This window comes from Mus pahari, chromosome 10 (assembly GCF_900095145.1).
Source record: "Mus pahari chromosome 10, PAHARI_EIJ_v1.1, whole genome shotgun sequence".
Lineage (NCBI taxonomy): Eukaryota > Metazoa > Chordata > Mammalia > Rodentia > Muridae > Mus > Mus pahari.
In genome coordinates this window covers 97563349-97572157 of record NC_034599.1, presented here as the reverse complement: position 1 = coordinate 97572157, position 8809 = coordinate 97563349, and the positions used below count along the sequence as shown (strand labels likewise).

Here is an 8809-nt window from a genome sequence, read left to right as displayed (position 1 = left end):
TTAATATTTTCAATGACAGGTTTTGATTTTTTTTTTAATATTACATGTATATGTGAGGGTAAGATATGTACACGTGCCAATATGGTGCTTGTATAGTCCAGAAGAGAGAGAGAGTTCTAGATTCCCCAGAACTGGGATTACAAGCATCTGTGAACTGCCTGATGTGGAGGCTGGGAACTGAGTTCAGCTCTTCTCTAAGAGACTCACACACTCTTAATTGCTGAGCAATCTTTTTAGCCCTGATGGAAGGATTTAAAAGGGACATTTACAGATCATCTTCGCTAACATTCCTTGGGGGTAACTATTTACAACTCTCATCTCCATCCCTCCAAGTTTTGAGAAGCAGAGTCTCTGGGAGCAGAGGCAAGAGCGTAAATATTTTACCAGGCTCTGCATGAGGAGAAACAAGGAAGGCCTAGGCTCCCTCCCTCCGCTCCCTCCGCTGTATAAGCTGTAGCTTTGTGTGTTGGATTGGTTGGGTTTTGCGCGGAAGGCATCCCTCCATGTTCTATGGTTTCTCTGTGCTAAGGAAACAGCTAGGAATACCTGGATCTCCAGCAATGTGTATGTAGGTTCCTTTTCTCTTTTCAGTAACAAAATACAAGGCAAGGGCAAGTGGGGAAGTCATTGTAACAAGAGCTTGAGGGAGCCCCATTAAATCCAAGTCAGGAAGCAGAGAGACATGAATGCTCAGAGATCCAGTGGTATAATTAGTTATCTACCACACCATGTGTGTAAGGGAGATATATGATCATGTTCCCCTAATTTTCTACTTTTTATTTAATTTGGGACCCTGTCCTTAAAATGGTACTATCTACATTTACAATGGGTCTTCTCACCCCAAAGAGTCCAATCTAGAAAACCCTTCGCAAACATGCCCACGTGTTTGTTACCATGGCGATCTGAAATCCCAGCAAGTTGGCAACCAAGATTAACCATCCGTCAGCACAATGAAGCTGTGGATCAAAAGGTCAAAGTCATGAGCTTGTCTGTTCTTTACTGCCGGATCTGAGTTGCTTTAATGTTGGATAAACTCAATATGGGAGTTAAAATATGTATTGTAACCTGGGTGTATGCTATGGAGAACCTTCTATAGTTGCGGTTTGAATGAAAACAGCCCTAGCAGGCTCATAGGGGTGGCATTATTTGAAAGGATTAGAACGTGTGTGGCCTTGTTGGAGTAGGTGTGGCCTTAGTGGAGGAAGTATGTCACTGAGGGTGAGCTTTGAGGTTTCAGAAGCTCAAGCCACGCCCGGTGGTTTACTCCCTCTTCCTGATGCCAAATATAGAATTCTCAGCTCCTCTCCAGCACCTTATCTGCCTGCATGCCACCATGCTTTGCACCATGATGACAATGAACCAGACCTCTGAACCTGTAAGCCAGCCCAGTTGAATGTTTTCCTATATAAGAGTTGCCTTGGTCATGGTGTCTCTTCACAGTATTAGAACACTGACTAAGACAAGTGTATATTGTTGGCTAGGTAACAAATGGGAAAATGTTGCCTCTTTAGCAGGGAAAATACAGAAAGGTGCTCTGCTCATAAGGGCTAAATGCTTGCCTAGTATGATGGAAAAAAAAAATCAAGGGAACATGGGGAACCAAATGCCACAAAGGACCTGAGCTTGTTGTCAATGTTACCTTTTAAAAAGCAAATTTGGAGGGCTAGAAAGCTGTCTCAGTGATTAAGAAAGAACACTTAATCAAAAGGAGGAAGGGGTTGTTTCAGTTGAGACTGGGCCTGTAGATGACTGGTAGAATGTTTGCCTAGTATGCACGACGGCCAAGGTACACCCAGTAATACCAGGGAAACCAAGAATAATCTGGACTGTTTGCCAGATCTCAAAAAAGGAAAAAACAAAACAAAACAAAACAAAGAACAAAGAGCCCCCACTTGACTGAAACGATTCTAAAACATTAAGAGAGGAGGAAGGTGCCCACATGATATTTACAAAGGCCGAGTAAGCTTGACTCTAAAATGGGAAAAGAGTAACACAGAAGACAAACGGCAGGTGACTAGTTTGTAAGTACTACTTAAAAAATCTAAAATAAGGTGATAGAGAACCGAGGCATGAAGATAGATAAAAATGTAACACAGCTAAGGGAGAGTCACTGAAGGATTTTGAAGTTACGATTCAGCACATTAAAGATCTGAAGGGCAGCTGGTGACTTACGCAGGAAAGACAATCAATTTTCTTTGTGGGGGTGGTCAAAGCGGAGTCTGTTGTTTTCAATCCATATGAGTACATTCGTGTGTGTGTTGTATGCATGTATGTTTGCTCACGTATGTGCCCAGGTGTTGTGTGGCACACATGACAAGGTCAGAAACAGCTTCTTCCCTTCCACCATGCAAATCTCAGGAATTAGCTCAGGTCTTCAGGATTTGCAGCACGTCGTGCCTTTGCCTGCTGAGTCATCTCTTCCAGCCTCAGCCCCTTTAGTGGCTTATTAACTCAAAAAGACATGAAGCTGGGAGAAACATGAGACAGGTTATGACGAAAACACAATGCACACATGTATGAAAATTTCAAATACATAAATAAAAGATCAAAGGTGTAAAGAGATATCATCCTTACCATAGATATTAAAAAGGAATTTGTAAAAAAAACAAAAACAAAAACAAAAAACAAAAAAAACTCAGCCATCTACTCAACACATGTTTGGAGACTTAAGAAACGGGACCGGGACAGCATCTTTCATTTGAAACGGTGGGTTTGCCTATATTTGTGTCTGTCTGTGAAACAAACAAACAAAAAACATTATTTTGAGATGTATTACTTTTTGATGTGTATGGGTGTTTTATGTGTACACCTTGTGCATGCCTGGTGCCCTCAGAGGCCAAAAGCGGGGTTAGACCCACTGGAACTAGACTTACAGATGGCTATGAGCTGCCCGTTGGATATGGAAAACCAAACCCTTTGCCAGAGCTACGAGGCCATCCCTACACCCCGCCCCCAGCTTCATTCTTTCTTTTTTTTTAATCTTATGTATATGGCTCTATTGCTGTACAGATGTTTGTGAGCCTTCTTCATGTGGATGTTGGGAGTTGAATTTTAGGACCTCCAGTCAGCCCTGCTCACTCAGTTCCTGCTCGTTCTGGCCCAAAGATTTATTTACTATTAAGTACACTGTAGCTGTCTTCAGACACACCAGAAGAGGGTGTCAGATCTCATTGCGGGTTGCTGTGAGCCACCATGTGGCTGCCGGGATTTGAACTCAGGATCTTCAGAAGAGCAGTCAGTGTTCTTACCCGTTGAGCCATCTCACCAGCCCCCAGCTTCATTCTTACTATGAAACACTACAAGTTGTTTTTTTAAAATCAGAAATGGATTTAGCACGTCTCTATATTGTGACTAGCAAATTAACTTTAGAATATTAACAAGAAAGAGAGATAAAGGGGGCTGGAGAGATGTGCCAGTGATTAAGAGTGCTTGATGCCCTTGCAAAGGACCTGGGTTCGATTCCCAGCACCCACATAAAGGCTCACAACCATCCATAACCCCAGTTCCAGGGGAATCCAACAGGTACACATGGTGCGCATACATGTATTCGAACAAAACATTGATATGCATAAAGTAAATAAATTTTTAAAAAAATTTAAAAGAAAGAGCAATAAAAGATACAACACATGGAAAGTTACTCTTTGCCAGATAAAAGACCCAGATAAAGTAATAGGTATTTTTTTTAAAAAATGCTTCATTCAGTGTTGAAGACCAGACCTCCAGGGTGTGCCCTCAGCACTGCAGACCCAATTCTTGGCTTCCCAGTCATACATCCTAGAATGTTTAAAACATTTCATACGCTCCTTGATTCTATTTCCTTAGATGACCTTGTTCCTTATTTATTTATTTATTTATTTATTTATTTATTTATTTATTTATTTATAAACTGAGACTGTAAAAGGTGCCGAGAATGCTACTTTTGGGCTTCCACCTCCCCTTCCACTAAAACGAAGGATGAATTACGTGGTTACAGTATGAAACATCTGTTACCCCAGAACCTGAGAGGCTAAACCACAGAATCATGAGTTCAAGGCCAGCCTGGTGTACTTAATACAGTGGCTGAATTGGGGACTTCCTCGATTGGAAAGCCATCCATTTCACTGTGCTCTATGTCCCAATGCCTCTCCCTATTCAAGGGCCCTTCTCTGTCCTCTCTATTACATTGACAGGAAAACTCTATGTTTACATAGCTATTTTACATCTCCATCAGCCTCCCTATGTCCTGTTCTGTCTGTAGCTACATTCCTCCCAAGAGCTTTCAAGGGTTGCTATCTCCTGCCCTCCTGTCAAATGCTTCTGACTTTATTCTTGCCTCCATCATGGTGGACATGACTGCATCTGGTCAAATCCAGAGGCTAATTTTCTGCCACAGCCTTTCTGCAAACACTCAGGACTTTTAAAACCGACCACTTCCTGGAAATCTCCCCTCCCCTTGGTTCAGAGCCATGGGCTGCTTTCCCTAGTTCATGCCAGCCCCTTCCTCCGATGCATCTCCTACTGGAGTTCCGTGGGTGCTGCTCTGGTCTTTCGAGAATTTGAAAACATCAATCCATCCATTTTAAGTGCACGATTCTATAAATGTATGACACTGAGTAGCCATTCCCGCAAACCAGTTTTTGAACATTCCCTTACCCTAATATCTCTCTTGCTCATCCACAGCTAAGAAGTGTGGTTCCCACGCTAAGCCCCAGGCACCTGCCAATCACTTTCCTCTCCATTTTCTCCATTGCCACACTCTATAGATGACTTCATCCTGCCCTGAGCCTTTATATACTAGCCACATGTCCAGTATAATAGATGTACATACTTAGTGCCAATTACTTCTCTCCTGACTCCAGACTCATGTGCCATTCTGGTTCCCAGCAGCACCTTGGACACTGATAATGTACTGTTGCTCTTCTCCCCAAAGCCTTAAGAACAACAGAGTCTGCAGCAAGCTTCGGGGCTGGAATCTTACCTCTCACTTATTATCTGTGTGATTTGAACAAGAAACCTAATCTTCTCAAGATTTCCTCTTCGCTAACATGAGGGTTAAAAACAGAGAGACTTCTACCAAACCTGGTGCTTGTAACTCCTGCTGCCTGGCCGAGTTGCTGCTCACTGCCCCATTAGTGCCATACAGCACCAAACTAGGCAAAGATCAAAATTCAGAGCCCTAAGGCACATGGTTATAAATCAAAACACCCTAAGTGGAAACATCCCAGATAGAGTGTCTGCAGTGCCTGTCTTGCAGGATTCATGCAGCTATTAAATCAATCAACCCCTCTCCAAGAAAGTCTTTAACTGAGAGAACCACACAGTAAGCCAGTGGTTCTCAGAACTTGAGGCACATTAGAATCCGGGGAATGTTTACAAGTCTGGGTGCCCAGCCCTCACCAATTCTCTCAGAACTCCTAAAAAGTAGCTAGTGCCTTTACATTTTTATTTTATTTGGTGTGTGTGAGAATTGTCCTTGCTTTTGTATGTGTGTGCACCACATTCATGCTTAACGACTGTCAAGGGCAGAAAAGGGTGTTGGATTCGCTGGAACCAGAGTTAGGGATGATGTGAGCCACGTGCTGGTACTGGAACCTGAACCTGCGTCTTCTGTAAGAGCAGCAAGTGCTCTTGACGCCTGAAATTTCTCTCTAGCCTTGTTTTCTATTTTCCTTAATTCTTTATTCTTTGAGAACTTCATCCACATAAACAATGTGTTTTGATTATATCTACCCCCATTCCTCTCCCCACCTCCTTCTAGATCACCCGTGCCCTCCCTCGCCTCTCACCTCCCTCCCTCTCTCCCTCTCCATCTCTTTTCTAATACCCCTCCAGCTGCTTTTGTCATCCCTGTGACAAATACCTGACAAGAAGCAGCTTAAGGAATGTTTCGTTGACTCACAGTTGTAGAGTACAGTCCAAGACAGGGAAGGCTGAGAAGCAGCAGGTCCCATTACCTCCTCATTCACAAAACAGAAAGAACTCAGGAGGTGGGGGCCAGGCTATAAAATCCTTATGGACTGCCGCCTCCAGTGAGCCATTTTCCCTAGCCAGCTCTACTGTCTAAAAGCTTTTACAGCCTTCCACAAAAGCATCACTAGTTAGGAGTCAAATCTTCAAACACAGGAGCCTAGCAGGGACACTTTTTATTTATGCCACAACATTCATTTAAGATTATCAAATTAGATTTGCTTCTCATGCCATCCCACGTTTCAACCTCAGCTGTTTCGGAAGGGAAGCTTTGCTCTGGAACTGGTTAACCTGGGCCGAGTCCCCATTGCTCTCGTATCCCACCGAGCCAAGAGGATGGAGGACCAACTGAACTGTCTAATAGAGATGGCTTCAGAAGCTTCTATAACAGAAGGGTTCTAGAAAACCTATCTAAACTCTGATGCCCACGGGTATCCACTAACCGAATGAGAAGAGCCGGTAGTAAACGCTGATATTTTAGGGGCAGGCATGTAGCTCGTTTGGTAGAGCACTTGCCTGGCGTATATGAAGCCCTGGGCTCAGTTCTCAACACAGTGTGAACTGGGTGTGGAGGCGCACTCCTATAATCACATTTGGGGACATCAGAAGCAGGGGGATCAGAAGTTCAAAGTTACTTCTTGCTACAGAGTGATTTCAAAGCCAGCCTGTGCTTATTGCAATTTGTTTTTTTTAATTGCTAGACACTTTAAGTTTTCTGATTTTGTTGAAGTCAGTAAGACTTTGTTATAGGTTGAAGTAATGAGAGGACATTATTTGCCCCATGGTCCCAATCAAGCATCAGATCTTTGCATGAACTGCCACACAATGTAAGGGCTTTCCTTTTCCACCCAGTAATGAATGAATAATGTTTGTTCCTGCGTGACGTCGTCAGAGCTGTGGCATTCCATTCATGTCTCCAGAACTCCACCATGATGTCACTGTGAGCTCTGATCCCTCAGGTTACTAAGAGCTCTTCTCATACACTTTAATTAAATAGAATTACATCACTTTCCTCCTTCTCTCTCCTCCCTTCATCTCCTCCGGACTCCCCAACCCCAACTCTTTTCATGCCCCTCTGCCCTCAGATTGATAGCCTCTTATTCTTTTATTAGTGTTGTTTTTACATATACATATAAATATCTACAAATATATCAACACAACCTGCTGAGTCCACTTTTGCAGTTTGTGTGTCTGTGGAGGACCACTCCGTATTGGATAGCCAACTAGCAGCTCATTCCTGGGAAAGGCTGCTTCTCCTCTCAGTGGTCATTAGTTGCCCGTAGTTCTTTGTCTAGGGAGGGACGTAGTGAGAGCTTTCCCCTTCCCTGTTAGCTTGTCTATTGAAGATGTCATTGTACCGTATACAGCCATTTCTAGGAGAGACTTTTCAGATCAGATCTTTGCTTTTCCAGTCCTCTTTGTCAATGTTCCCTGAACCGTAAAGGCAGGAGCTGTGATGTAGATGTACAAGTTGGGTCTGGACTCCCATGATCCATTGATCTTCGCATTGTGTCCAGTTGTAGTTTCCTGTGAGGGGCTCCATTTGCTGGAAAGAGAAGCTTCTTTTATTTGGGGGTGGGGCAGGTAGCTACATATATCTGGGGGTATAATGATAAGGCTTAGAATGTACTTGAACCCTTTTATTATGAACAGGAAAATTTATGAGCACAGCTGTCTGTAGGCAAAGTCCAGGGGGGAGGGCTTGAAGTCAGCTTGTTCAGGTTCAGAGATCAAAGCAGAAGGCTCCTCTCCATTCAGAAGCCTCAGAACAATTATCCGTCATCTGCTTCTCCTCACCCAAGCCTGCTTTTCCTTGTAAGAGAAACAGAAGCAGTTAATGGCCAGTCTCCCAAACATTAGAGCCACAGCTGGAAACCAGAGGAAGGTCAGTGAGCCATCCACTTTGGACACCACATTCAAGGGATGTAAAACAAGCAATCAAACAAAAACCCTCTAATAGCAACATGACTGTTTGAACAAAATATATATATTTTTTAAACTTGACAGGTCCTCTTTCTTGTGGTAGTCAGCCCTGTCAATATGAAGCTAAATGTCTCCTCCCAGCCACCGGCTATCAGAGGCTCCCTGAAGTGGTTGATGAACTCAGATGTCATATTTTCTTTGAGGGGCACACGACCACAGTAGTTGCTGATGCTCTGGGTGAAGAGTGGAAGGGATATGTGGTCAGAATCGGTGGTGGGAATGACAAGCTAGGCTTCAGCCACGAAACAAGGTGTCTTTGATGAATGGCAGAGGCCACTTACTGTTAAGGGGCACTCTCGTTGTGGGCCAAGAGATGGGAGGAAGTACAAGTCTCTTTGTGGATGCATTGTGAATGCCAATCTGAGTATTCTCAAGTTGGTTATCGTAAAGACAAGTGGATATTCCCAGACTGACAGATGCTACTGTGACTCAACAGTTTGAGGGCCCAAAAGAGCTACCTAAGCCGGAAAGTTCTGCAGTCTCTCTAAAGAAGATGTCTACCACTGTGCTGTCAGAAAGTCCCTAAACCAAGAGGGAAAGAAGCCCAGAGCCAAAGCACACATGAGTCAGCGTCTTGTTTCTCCATGTGCCCTGCAACGCAACCGCCTACGTATTGCTCTGAAGAAACAGCACATTAAAAGAAACAAGGAGGCTATAGAATATGCTAAACTTACGGGCAAGAGAATGAAGAAAGTTAAAGAAAAACACCAGGAACAGCTGATTCCCAAGAGATGGAGGCTGACCTCACTGAGAGCTTCTACTTCTACATCTCAGTCCAGTCAGAAACAAGTTTTAAGAGGGACAAGTAAAATGATCAGACTCTGAAATAGAAGAAGAAGGAGGAAGAGGAGGAGGAGGAGGAGGAGGATGAGGAGGAGGA

The 8809-nt window shown here is 43.6% G+C and overlaps 1 pseudogene; it reads left to right on the top strand.

Moving 5' to 3' along the window:
- The first annotated feature begins 7986 nt into the window (after positions 1-7986).
- Positions 7987-8754, top strand: LOC110328431 (annotated as a pseudogene).
- Positions 8755-8809: the final 55 nt, after the last annotated feature.